This window comes from Camelina sativa, chromosome 8 (assembly GCF_030686135.1).
Source record: "Camelina sativa cultivar CO46 ecotype springtype chromosome 8, ASM3068613v1".
NCBI lineage: Eukaryota > Viridiplantae > Streptophyta > Magnoliopsida > Brassicales > Brassicaceae > Camelina > Camelina sativa.
Genome location: NC_141887.1, coordinates 15330268 through 15345149, shown reverse-complemented (window position 1 = coordinate 15345149; position 14882 = coordinate 15330268).

Genomic DNA, 14882 nt, shown 5'->3' with positions numbered 1-14882 from the left:
CAAATGCATTGGATTGGTACATATTTTGACCCTATAAACAGTAACAAATCTGTTTACTGCTTTGAATCAATGTTTTCTCGGTTTTAGCATGTTTTCTCGGCTTAAGCTTGTTTTGGGATAAAAGAGGTTTAAGTGTTGCCTAAACACTTCAAATTCATCCCAAACTCTTACAGTTATTCAAATGCATTCAATTCTCACACATTCTGACCCTAGAAACAGTAACAAAGCTATTTACTGCTTCGAATCAATGTTTTCTCTGTTTTAGCCTCTTTCGGGACAAAATGGGTATAATTGTTGTCTAAACACTTCAAATTCATCCCAAGCTCTTACAATTAGTCAAATGCATTGGATTGTCACACATTCTGACCATAGAAACAGTAACAAAGCTGTTTACTACTTCAAATCAATGTTTTCTCGGTTATAGCTTGTTTCAGGACATAATGGGTATAACTGTTGTCTAAACACTTCAAATTCAACCCGAGCTCTTATAATTAGTCAATTGCATTGGATTATTATACATTCCGACCCTAGAAACAGTAACAAAGCTGTTTACTGCTTTGAATCAATGTTTTCTCAGTTTTAGCCTGTTTTCGGACAAAATGGGTATAAGTGTTGTCTAAACACTCCAAATTCAACCCGAACTCTTATAATTAGTCAAATGCATTGGATTGCTATATATTTTGACCCTATAAACAGTAACAAATCTGTTTACTGCTTTGAATCAATGTTTTCTGGGTTTTAGCCTGTTTCGGGACAAAATGGGTATAAGTGTTGTCTAAACATTCCAAATTCAACCCGAACTCTTATAATTAGTCAAATGGATTGGATCGTTACATATATATTTACCCTATAAACAGTAACAAAACTGTTTACTGCTTCGAATCAATGTTTTCTCGGTTTTAGCATGTTTTCTCGGCTTAAGCTTGTTTTGGGATAAAAGAGGTTTAAGTGTTGCCTAAACACTTCAAATTCATCCCAAACTCTTACAGTTATTCAAATGCATTCAATTCTCACACATTCTGACCCTAGAAACAGTAACAAAGCTGTTTACTGCTTCGAATCAATGTTTTCTCTGTTTTAGCCTGTTTCGGGACAAAATGGGTATAATTGTTGTCTAAACACTTCAAATTCATCCCAAGCTCTTACAATTAGTCAAATGCATTGGATTGTCACACATTCTGACCATAGAAACAGTAACAAAGCTGTTTACTACTTCAAATCAATGTTTTCTCGGTTATAGCTTGTTTCAGGACATAATGGGTATAACTGTTGTCTAAACACTTCAAATTCAACCCGAACTCTTATAATTAGTCAATTGCATTGGATTATTATACATTCCGACCCTAGAAACAGTAACAAAGCTGTTTACTGCTTTGAATCAATGTTTTCTCAGTTTTAGCCTGTTTCGGGACAAAATGGGTATAAGTGTTGTCTAAACACTCCAAATTCAACCCGAACTCTTATAATTAGTCAAATGCATTGGACTGTTACATATATTGACCTTATAAACAGTAACAAATCTGTTTACTGCTTCGAATCAATGTTTTCTCGGTTTTAGCCTGTTTTCCTGGCTTAAGTTTGTTTTGGGATAAAAGAGGTTTAAGTGTTGTCTAAACACTTAAAATTCATCCCAAACTCTTACAATTATTCAAATGCATTCGATTGTCACACATTCTGACCCTAGAAACAGTAACAAAGCTGTTTACTGCTTCGAATCAATGTTTTCTCTGTTTTAGCCTGTTTTCTCGGTTTAAGCGTGTTTTGCGATAAAACAGGTTTAAGTGTTGTCTAAACACTCCTAATTCATCCAAAACTCTTACAATTAGTGAAGAGCATTGGATTGTCACACATTCTGACCCTAGAAGCAGTAGCAAAGCTGTTTACTGCTTTGAATCAATGTTTCCTTGGTTTTAGCATGTTTCGGGACAAAATGGGTATAAGTGTTGTCTAAACACTTCAAATTCAACCCGAACTCTTATAATTAGTCAATTGCATTGGATTATTATACATTCCGACCCTAGAAACAGTAACAAAGCTGTTTACTGCTTTGAATCAATGTTTTCTCAGTTTTAGCCTGTTTTCGGACAAAATGGGTATAAGTGTTGTCTAAACACTCCAAATTCAACCCGAACTCTTATAATTAGTCAAATGCATTGGATTGCTACATATTTTGACCCTATAAACAGTAACAAATCTGTTTACTGCTTTGAATCAATCTTTTCTCGGTTTTAGCCTGTTTCGGGACAAAATGGGTATAAGTGTTGTCTAAACACTCCAAATTCAACCCGAACTCTTATAATTAGTCAAATGCATTGGATTGGTACATATTTTGACCCTATAAACAGTAACAAATCTGTTTACTGCTTTGAATCAATGTTTTCTCGGTTTTAGCATGTTTTCTCGGCTTAAGCTTGTTTTGGGATAAAAGAGGTTTAAGTGTTGCCTAAACACTTCAAATTCATCCCAAACTCTTACAGTTATTCAAATGCATTCAATTCTCACACATTCTGACCCTAGAAACAGTAACAAAGCTATTTACTGCTTCGAATCAATGTTTTCTCTGTTTTAGCCTCTTTCGGGACAAAATGGGTATAATTGTTGTCTAAACACTTCAAATTCATCCCAAGCTCTTACAATTAGTCAAATGCATTGGATTGTCACACATTCTGACCATAGAAACAGTAACAAAGCTGTTTACTACTTCAAATCAATGTTTTCTCGGTTATAGCTTGTTTCAGGACATAATGGGTATAACTGTTGTCTAAACACTTCAAATTCAACCCGAGCTCTTATAATTAGTCAATTGCATTGGATTATTATACATTCCGACCCTAGAAACAGTAACAAAGCTGTTTACTGCTTTGAATCAATGTTTTCTCAGTTTTAGCCTGTTTCGGGACAAAATGGGTATAAGTGTTGTCTAAACACTCCAAATTCAACCCGAACTCTTATAATTAGTCAAATGCATTGGACTGTTACAAATATTGACCCTATAAACAGTAACAAAACTTTTTACTGCTTCGAATCAATGTTTTCTCGGTTTTAGCCTGTTTTCCCGGCTTAAGTTTGTTTTGGGATAAAAGAGGTTTAAGTGTTGTCTAAACACTTAAAATTCATCCCAAACTCTTACAATTATTCAAATGCATTCGATTGTCACACATTCTGATCCTAGAAACAGTAACAAAGCTGTTTACTGCTTCGAATCAATGTTTCTCTGTTTTAGCCTGTTTTCTCGAATTAAGCGTGTTTTGGGATAAAACAGGTTTAAGTGTTGTCTAAACACTCCTAATTCATCCAAAACTCTTACAATTAGTGAAGAGCATTGGATTGTCACACATTCTGACCCTAGAAGCAGTAGCAAAGCTGTTTACTGCTTTGAATCAATGTTTCCTTGGTTTTAGCATGTTTCGGGACAAAATGGATATAAGTGTTGTCTAAACACTTCAAATTCAACCCGAACTCTTATAATTAGTCAATTGCGTTGGATTATTATACATTCCGACCCTAGAAACAGTAACAAAGCTGTTTACTGCTTTGAATCAATGTTTTCTCAGTTTTAGCCTGTTTTCGGACAAAATGGGTATAAGTGTTGTCTAAACACTCCAAATTCAACCCGAACTCTTATAATTAGTCAAATGCATTGGATTGCTATATATTTTGACCCTATAAACAGTAACAAATCTGTTTACTGCTTTGAATCAATCTTTTCTGGGTTTTAGCCTGTTTCGGGACAAAATGGGTATAAGTGTTGTCTAAACACTCCAAATTCAACCCGAACTCTTATAATTAGTCAAATGCATTGGATTGCTACATATTTTGACCCTATAAACAGTAACAAATCTGTTTAATACTTCGAATCAATGTTTTCTCGGTTTTAGCCTGTTTCGGGACAAAATGGGTATAAGTGTTGTCTAAACATTCCAAATTCAACCCGAACTCTTATAATTAGTCAAATGGATTGGATCGTTACATATATTGACCCTATAAACAGTAACAAAACTGTTTACTGCTTCGAATCAATGTTTTCTCGGTTTTAGCATGTTTTTTCGGCTTAAGCTTGTTTTGGGATAAAAAAGGTTAAGTGTTGCCTAAACACTTCAAATTCATCCCAAACTCTTACAGTTATTCAAATGCATTCAATTGTCACACATTCCGACCCTAGAAACAGTAACAAAGCTGTTTACTGCTTCGAATCAATGTTTTCTCTGTTTTAGCCTGTTTCGGGACAAAATGGGTATAATTGTTGTCTAAACACTTCAAATTCATCCCAAACTCTTACAGTTAGTCAAATGCATTGGATTGTCACACATTCTAACCATAGAAACAGTAACAAAGCTGTTTACTACTTCAAATCAATGTTTTCTCGGTTATAGCTTGTTTCAGGACATAATGGATATAATTGTTGTCTAAACACTTCAAATTCAACCCGAACTCTTATAATTAGTCAATTGCATTGGATTTTTATACATTCCGACCCTAGAAACAGTAACAAAGCTGTTTACTGCTTTGAATCAATGTTTTCTCAGTTTTAGCCTGTTTTGGGACAAAATGGGTATAAGTGTTGTCTAAACACTCCAAATTCAACCCGAACTCTTATAATTAGTCAAATGCATTGGACTGTTACAAATATTGACCCTATAAACAGTAACAAAACTGTATACTGCTTCGAATCAATGTTTTCTCGGTTTTAGCCTGTTTTCCCGGCTTAAGTTTGTTTTGGGATAAAAGAGGTTTAAGTGTTGTCTAAACACTTAAAATTCATCCCAAACTCTTACAATTATTCAAATGCATTCGATTGTCACACATTCTGATCCTAGAAACAGTAACAAAGCTGTTTACTGCTTCGAATCAATGTTTCTCTGTTTTAGCCTATTTTCTCGAATTAAGCGTGTTTTGGGATAAAACATGTTTAAGTGTTGTCTAAACACTCCTAATTCATCCAAAACTCTTACAATTAGTGAAGAGCATTGGATTGTCACACATTCTGACCCTAGAAGCAGTAGCAAAGCTGTTTACTGCTTTGAATCAATGTTTCCTTGGTTTTAGCATGTTTCGGGACAAAATGGGTATAAGTGTTGTCTAAACACTTCAAATTCAACCTGAACTCTTATAATTAGTCAATTGCATTGGATTATTATACATTCCGACCCTAGAAACAGTACCAAAGCTGTTTACTGCTTTGAATCAATGTTTTCTCAGTTTTAGCCTGTTTTGGGACAAAATGGGTATAAGTGTTGTCTAAACACTCCAAATTCAACCCGAACTCTTATAATTAGTCAAATGCATTGGATTGCTATATATTTTGACCCTATAAACAGTAACAAATCTGTTTACTGCTTTGAATCAATCTTTTCTGGGTTTTAGCCTGTTTCGGGACAAACTGGGTATAAGTGTTGTCTAAACACTCCAAATTCAACCCGAACTCTTATAATTAGTCAAATGCATTGGATTGCTACATATTTTAACCCTATAAACAGTAACAAATCTGTTTACTGCTTCGAATCAATGTTTTCTCGGTTTTAGCCTGTTTCGGGACAAAATGGGTATAAGTGTTGTCTAAACATTCCAAATTCAACCCGAACTCTTATAATTAGTCAAATGGATTGGATCGTTACATATATTGACCCTATAAACAGTAACAAAACTGTTTACTGCTTCGAATCAATGTTTTCTCGGTTTTAGCATGTTTTCTCGGCTTAAGCTTGTCTTGGGATAAAAGAGGTTAAGTGTTGCCTAAACACTTCAAATTCATCCCAAACTCTTACAGTTATTCAAATGCATTCAATTGTCACACATTCTGACCCTAGAAACAGTAACAAAGCTGTTTACTGCTTGGAATCAATGTTTTCTCTGTTTTAGCCTGTTTCGGGACAAAATGGGTATAATTGTTGTCTAAACACTTCAAATTCATCCCAAGCTCTTACAATTAGTCAAATGCATTGGATTGTCACACATTCTGACCACAGAAACAGTAACAAAGCTGTTTACTACTTCAAATCAATGTTTTCTCGGTTATAGCTTGTTTCAGGACATAATGGGTATAATTGTTGTCTAAACACTTCAAATTCAACCCGAACTCTTATAATTAGTCAATTGCGTTGGATTATTATACATTCCGACCCTAGAAACAGTAACAAAGCTGTTTACTGCTTTGAATCAATGTTTTCTCAGTTTTAGCCTGTTTTGGGACAAAATGGGTATAAGTGTTGTCTAAACACTCCAAATTCAACCCGAACTCTTATAATTAGTCAAATGCATTGGATTGCTACATATTTTGATCCTATAAACAGTAAAAAATCTGTTTACTGCTTTGAATCAATCTTTTCTCGGTTTTAGCCTGTTTCGGGACAAAATGGGTATAAGTGTTGTCTAAACACTCCAAATTCAACCCGAACTCTTATAATTAGTCAAATGCATTGGATTGGTACATATTTTGACCCTATAAACAGTAACAAATCTGTTTACTGCTTTGAATCAATGTTTTCTCGGTTTTAGCCTGTTTCGGGACAAAATGGGTATAAGTGTTGTCTAAACATTCCAAATTCAACCCGAACTCTTATAATTAGTCAAATGGATTGGATCTTTACATATATTGACCCTATAAACAGTAACAAAACTGTTTACTGCTTCGAATCAATGTTTTCTCGGTTTTAGCATGTTTTCTCGGCTTAAGCCTTTTTTGGGATAAAAGAGGTTTAAGTGTTGCCTAAACACTTCAAATTCATCCCAAACTCTTACAGTTATTCAAATGCATTCAATTCTCACACATTCTGACCCTAGAAACAGTAACAAAGCTGTTTACTGCTTCGAATCAATGTTTTCTCTGTTTTAGCCTGTTTCGGGACAAAATGGGTATAATTGTTGTCTAAACACTTCAAATTCATCCCAAGCTCTTACAATTAGTCAAATGCATTGGATTGTCACACATTCTGACCATAGAAACAGTAACAAAGCTGTTTACTACTTCAAATCAATGTTTTCTCGGTTATAGCTTGTTTCAGGACATAATGGGTATAATTGTTGTCTAAACACTTCAAATTCAACCCGAACTCTTATAATTAGTCAATTGCATTGGATTATTATACATTTCGACCCTAGAAACAGTAACAAAGCTGTTTACTGCTTTGAATCAATGTTTTCTCAGTTTTAGCCTGTTTTGGGACAAAATGGGTATAAGTGTTGTCTAAACACTCCAAATTCAACCCGAACTCTTATAATTAGTCAAATGCATTGGACTGTTACAAATATTGACCCTATAAACAGTAACCAAACTGTTTACTGCTTCGAATCAATGTTTTCTCGGTTTTAGCCTGTTTTCCCGGCTTAAGTTTGTTTTGGGATAAAAGAGGTTTAAGTGTTGTCTAAACACTTAAAATTCATCCCAAACTCTTACAATTATTCAAATGCATTCGATTGTCACACATTCTGATCCTAGAAACAGTAACAAAGCTGTTTACTGCTTCGAATCAATGTTTCTCTGTTTTAGCCTATTTTCTCGAATTAAGCGTGTTTTGGGATAAAACATGTTTAAGTGTTGTCTAAACACTCCTAATTCATCCAAAACTCTTACAATTAGTGAAGAGCATTGGATTGTCACACATTCTGACCCTAGAAGCAGTAGCAAAGCTGTTTACTGCTTTGAATCAATGTTTCCTTGGTTTTAGCATGTTTCGGGACAAAATGGGTATAAGTGTTGTCTAAACACTTCAAATTCAACCTGAACTCTTATAATTAGTCAATTGCATTGGATTATTATACATTCCGACCCTAGAAACAGTACCAAAGCTGTTTACTGCTTTGAATCAATGTTTTCTCAGTTTTAGCCTGTTTTGGGACAAAATGGGTATAAGTGTTGTCTAAACACTCCAAATTCAACCCGAACTCTTATAATTAGTCAAATGCATTGGACTGTTACATATATTGACCCTATAAACAGTAACAAAACTGTTTACTGCTTCGAATCAATGTTTTCTCGGTTTTAGCCTGTTTTCCCGGCTTAAGTTTGTTTTGGGATAAAAGAGGTTTAAGTGTTGTCTAAACACTTAAAATTCATCCCAAACTCTTACAATTATTCAAATGCATTCGATTGTCACACATTCTGACCCTAGAAACAGTAACAAAGCTGTTTACTGTTTCGAATCAATGTTTTCTCTGTTTTAGCCTGTTTTCTCGGTTTAAGCGTGTTTTGGGATAAAACAGGTTTAAGTGTTGTCTAAACACTCCTAATTCATCCAAAACTCTTACAATTAGTGAAGAGCATTGGATTGTCACACATTCTGACCCTAGAAGCAGTAGCAAAGCTGTTTACTGCTTTGAATCAATGTTTCCTTGGTTTTAGCATGTTTCGGGACAAAATGGGTATAAGTGTTGTCTAAACACTTCAAATTCAACCTGAACTCTTATAATTAGTCAATTGCATTGGATTATTATACATTCCGACCCTAGAAACAGTAACAAAGCTGTTTACTGCTTTGAATCAATGTTTTCTCAGTTTTAGCCTGTTTTGGGACAAAATGGGTATAAGTGTTGTCTAAACACTCCAAATTCAACCCGAACTCTTATAATTAGTCAAATGCATTGGATTGCTATATATTTTGACCCTATAAACAGTAACAAATCTGTTTACTGCTTTGAATCAATCTTTTCTGGGTTTTAGCCTATTTCGGGACAAAATGGGTATAAGTGTTGTCTAAACACTCCAAATTCAACCCGAACTCTTATAATTAGTCAAATGCATTGGATTGCTACATATTTTAACCCTATAAACAGTAACAAATCTGTTTACTGCTTCGAATCAATGTTTTCTCGGTTTTAGCCTGTTTCGGGACAAAATGGGTATAAGTGTTGTCTAAACATTCCAAATTCAACCCGAACTCTTATAATTAGTCAAATGGATTGGATCGTTACATATATTGACCCTATAAACAGTAACAAAACTGTTTACTGCTTCGAATCAATGTTTTCTCGGTTTTAGCATGTTTTCTCGGCTTAAACTTGTTTTGGGATAAAAGAGGTTAAGTGTTGCCTAAACACTTCAAATTCATCCCAAACTCTTACAGTTATTCAAATGCATTCAATTGTCACACATTCTGACCCTAGAAACAGTAACAAAGCTGTTTACTGCTTGGAATCAATGTTTTCTCTGTTTTAGCCTGTTTCGGGACAAAATGGGTATAATTGTTGTCTAAACACTTCAAATTCATCCCAAGCTCTTACAATTAGTCAAATGCATTGGATTGTCACACATTCTGACCACAGAAACAGTAACAAAGCTGTTTACTACTTCAAATCAATGTTTTCTCGGTTATAGCTTGTTTCAGGACATAATGGGTATAATTGTTGTCTAAACACTTCAAATTCAACCCGAACTCTTATAATTAGTCAATTGCGTTGGATTATTATACATTCCGACCCTAGAAACAGTAACAAAGCTGTTTACTGCTTTGAATCAATGTTTTCTCAGTTTTAGCCTGTTTTGGGACAAAATGGGTATAAGTGTTGTCTAAACACTCCAAATTCAACCCGAACTCTTATAATTAGTCAAATGCATTGGATTGCTACATATTTTGATCCTATAAACAGTAAAAAATCTGTTTACTGCTTTGAATCAATCTTTTCTCGGTTTTAGCCTGTTTCGGGACAAAATGGGTATAAGTGTTGTCTAAACACTCCAAATTCAACCCGAACTCTTATAATTAGTCAAATGCATTGGATTGGTACATATTTTGACCCTATAAACAGTAACAAATCTGTTTACTGCTTTGAATCAATGTTTTCTCGGTTTTAGCCTGTTTCGGGACAAAATGGGTATAAGTGTTGTCTAAACATTCCAAATTCAACCCGAACTCTTATAATTAGTCAAATGGATTGGATCTTTACATATATTGACCCTATAAACAGTAACAAAACTCTTTACTGCTTCGAATCAATGTTTTCTCGGTTTTAGCATGTTTTCTCGGCTTAAGCCTTTTTTGGGATAAAAGAGGTTTAAGTGTTGCCTAAACACTTCAAATTCATCCCAAACTCTTACAGTTATTCAAATGCATTCAATTCTCACACATTCTGACACTAGAAACAGTAACAAAGCTGTTTACTGCTTCGAATCAATATTTTCTCTGTTTTAGCCTGTTTCGGGACAAAATGGGTATAATTGTTGTCTAAACACTTCAAATTCAACCCGAACTCTTATAATTAGTCAATTGCATTGGATTATTATACATTCCGACCCTAGAAACAGTAACAAAGCTGTTTACTGCTTTGAATCAATGTTTTCTCAGTTTTAGCCTGTTTCGGGACAAAATGGGTATAAGTGTTGTCTAAACACTTCAAATTCATCCCAAACTCTTACAATTATTCAAATGCATTCGATTGTCACACATTCTGATCCTAGAAACAGTAACAAAGCTGTTTACTGCTTCGAATCAATGTTTCTCTGTTTTAGCCTGTTTTCTCGAATTAAGCGTGTTTTGGGATAAAACAGGTTTAAGTGTTGTCTAAACACTCCTAATTCATCCAAAACTCTTACAATTAGTGAAGAGCATTGGATTGTCACACATTCTGACCCTAGAAGCAGTAGCAAAGCTGTTTACTGCTTTGAATCAATGTTTCCTTGGTTTTAGCATGTTTCGGGACAAAATGGGTATAAGTGTTGTCTAAACACTTCAAATTCAACCCGAACTCTTATAATTAGTCAATTGCGTTGGATTATTATACATTCCGACCCTAGAAACAGTAACAAAGCTGTTTACTGCTTTGAAACAATGTTTTCTCAGTTTTAGCCTGTTTTCGGACAAAATGGGTATAAGTGTTGTCTAAACACTCCAAATTCAACCCGAACTCTTATAATTAGTCAAATGCATTGGATTGCTATATATTTTGACCCTATAAACAGTAACAAATCTGTTTACTGCTTTGAATCAATCTTTTCTGGGTTTTAGCCTGTTTCGGGACAAAATGGGTATAAGTGTTGTCTAAACACTCCAAATTCAACCCGAACTCTTATAATTAGTCAAATGCATTGGATTGCTACATATTTTGACCCTATAAACAGTAACAAATCTGTTTACTGCTTCGAATCAATGTTTTCTCGGTTTTAGCCTGTTTCGGGACAAAATGGGTATAAGTGTTGTCTAAACATTCCAAATTCAACCCGAACTCTTATAATTAGTCAAATGGATTGGATCGTTACATATATTGACCCTATAAACAGTAACAAAACTGTTTACTGCTTCGAATCAATGTTTTCTCGGTTTTAGCATGTTTTTTCGGCTTAAGCTTGTTTTGGGATAAAAGAGGTTTAAGTGTTGTCTAAACACTTAAAATTCATCCCAAACTCTTACAATTATTCAAATGCATTCGATTGTCACACATTCTGATCCTAGAAACAGTAACAAAGCTGTTTACTGCTTCGAATCAATGTTTCTCTGTTTTAGCCTGTTTTCTCGAATTAAGCGTGTTTTGGGATAAAACAGGTTTAAGTGTTGTCTAAACACTCCTAATTCATCCAAAACTCTTACAATTAGTGAAGAGCATTGGATTGTCACACATTCTGACCCTAGAAGCAGTAGCAAAGCTGTTTACTGCTTTGAATCAATGTTTCCTTGGTTTTAGCATGTTTCGGGACAAAATGGGTATAAGTGTTGTCTAAACACTTCAAATTCAACCCGAACTCTTATAATTAGTCAATTGCGTTGGATTATTATACATTCCGACCCTAGAAACAGTAACAAAGCTGTTTACTGCTTTGAATCAATGTTTTCTCAGTTTTAGCCTGTTTTCGGACAAAATGGGTATAAGTGTTGTCTAAACACTCCAAATTCAACCCGAACTCTTATAATTAGTCAAATGCATTGGATTGCTATATATTTTGACCCTATAAACAGTAACAAATCTGTTTACTGCTTTGAATCAATCTTTTCTGGGTTTTAGCCTATTTCGGGACAAAATGGGTATAAGTGTTGTCTAAACACTCCAAATTCAACCCGAACTCTTATAATTAGTCAAATGCATTGGATTGCTACATATTTTAACCCTATAAACAGTAACAAATCTGTTTACTGCTTCGAATCAATGTTTTCTCGGTTTTAGCCTGTTTCGGGACAAAATGGGTATAAGTGTTGTCTAAACATTCCAAATTCAACCCGAACTCTTATAATTAGTCAAATGGATTGGATCGTTACATATATTGACCCTATAAACAGTAACAAAACTGTTTACTGCTTCGAATCAATGTTTTCTCGGTTTTAGCATGTTTTCTCGGCTTAAGCTTGTTTTGGGATAAAAGAGGTTAAGTGTTGCCTAAACACTTCAAATTCATCCCAAACTCTTACAGTTATTCAAATGCATTCAATTGTCACACATTCTGACCCTAGAAACAGTAACAAAGCTGTTTACTGCTTGGAATCAATGTTTTCTCTGTTTTAGCCTGTTTCGGGACAAAATGGGTATAATTGTTGTCTAAACACTTCAAATTCATCCCAAGCTCTTACAATTAGTCAAATGCATTGGATTGTCACACATTCTGACCACAGAAACAGTAACAAAGCTGTTTACTACTTCAAATCAATGTTTTCTCGGTTATAGCTTGTTTCAGGACATAATGGGTATAATTGTTGTCTAAACACTTCAAATTCAACCCGAACTCTTATAATTAGTAAATTGCGTTGGATTATTATACATTCCGACCCTAGAAACAGTAACAAAGCTGTTTACTGCTTTGAATCAATGTTTTCTCAGTTTTAGCCTGTTTTGGGACAAAATGGGTATAAGTGTTGTCTAAACACTCCAAATTCAACCCGAACTCTTATAATTAGTCAAATGCATTGGATTGCTACATATTTTGATCCTATAAACAGTAAAAAATCTGTTTACTGCTTTGAATCAATCTTTTCTCGGTTTTAGCCTGTTTCGGGACAAAATGGGTATAAGTGTTGTCTAAACACTCCAAATTCAACCCGAACTCTTATAATTAGTCAAATGCATTGGATTGGTACATATTTTGACCCTATAAACAGTAACAAATCTGTTTACTGCTTTGAATCAATGTTTTCTCGGTTTTAGCCTGTTTCGGGACAAAATGGGTATAAGTGTTGTCTAAACATTCCAAATTCAACCCGAACTCTTATAATTAGTCAAATGGATTGGATCTTTACATATATTGACCCTATAAACAGTAACAAAACTCTTTACTGCTTCGAATCAATGTTTTCTCGGTTTTAGCATGTTTTCTCGGCTTAAGCCTTTTTTGGGATAAAAGAGGTTTAAGTGTTGCCTAAACACTTCAAATTCATCCCAAACTCTTACAGTTATTCAAATGCATTCAATTCTCACACATTCTGACCCTAGAAACAGTAACAAAGCTGTTTACTGCTTCGAATCAATATTTTCTCTGTTTTAGCCTGTTTCGGGACAAAATGGGTATAATTGTTGTCTAAACACTTCAAATTCATCCCAAGCTCTTACAATTAGTCAAATGCATTGGATTGTCACACATTCTGACCACAGAAACAGTAACAAAGCTGTTTACTACTTCAAATCAATGTTTTCTCGGTTATAGCTTGTTTCAGGACATAATGGGTATAATTGTTGTCTAAACACTTCAAATTCAACCCGAACTCTTATAATTAGTCAATTGCGTTGGATTATTATACATTCCGACCCTAGAAACAGTAACAAAGCTGTTTACTGCTTTGAATCAATGTTTTCTCAGTTTTAGCCTGTTTTGGGACAAAATGGGTATAAGTGTTGTCTAAACACTCCAAATTCAACCCGAACTCTTATAATTAGTCAAATGCATTGGATTGCTACATATTTTGATCCTATAAACAGTAAAAAATCTGTTTACTGCTTTGAATCAATCTTTTCTCGGTTTTAGCCTGTTTCGGGACAAAATGGGTATAAGTGTTGTCTAAACACTCCAAATTCAACCCGAACTCTTATAATTAGTCAAATGCATTGGATTGGTACATATTTTGACCCTATAAACAGTAACAAATCTGTTTACTGCTTTGAATCAATGTTTTCTCGGTTTTAGCCTGTTTCGGGACAAAATGGGTATAAGTGTTGTCTAAACATTCCAAATTCAACCCGAACTCTTATAATTAGTCAAATGGATTGGATCTTTACATATATTGACCCTATAAACAGTAACAAAACTCTTTACTGCTTCGAATCAATGTTTTCTCGGTTTTAGCATGTTTTCTCGGCTTAAGCCTTTTTTGGGATAAAAGAGGTTTAAGTGTTGCCTAAACACTTCAAATTCATCCCAAACTCTTACAGTTATTCAAATGCATTCAATTCTCACACATTCTGACCCTAGAAACAGTAACAAAGCTGTTTACTGCTTCGAATCAATGTTTTCTCTGTTTTAGCCTGTTTCGGGACAAAATGGGTATAATTGTTGTCTAAACACTTCAAATTCATCCCAAGCTCTTACAATTAGTCAAATGCATTGGATTGTCACACATTCTGACCATAGAAACAGTAACAAAGCTGTTTACTACTTCAAATCAATGTTTTCTCGGTTATAGCTTGTTTCAGGACATAATGGGTATAATTGTTGTCTAAACACTTCAAATTCAACCCGAACTCTTATAATTAGTCAATTGCATTGGATTATTATACATTTCGACCCTAGAAACAGTAACAAAGCTGTTTACTGCTTTGAATCAATGTTTTCTCAGTTTTAGCCTGTTTTGGGACAAAATGGGTATAAGTGTTGTCTAAACACTCCAAATTCAACCCGAACTCTTATAATTAGTCAAATGCATTGGACTGTTACAAATATTGACCCTATAAACAGTAACCAAACTGTTTACTGCTTCGAATCAATGTTTTCTCGGTTTTAGCCTGTTTTCCCGGCTTAAGTTTGTTTTGGGATAAAA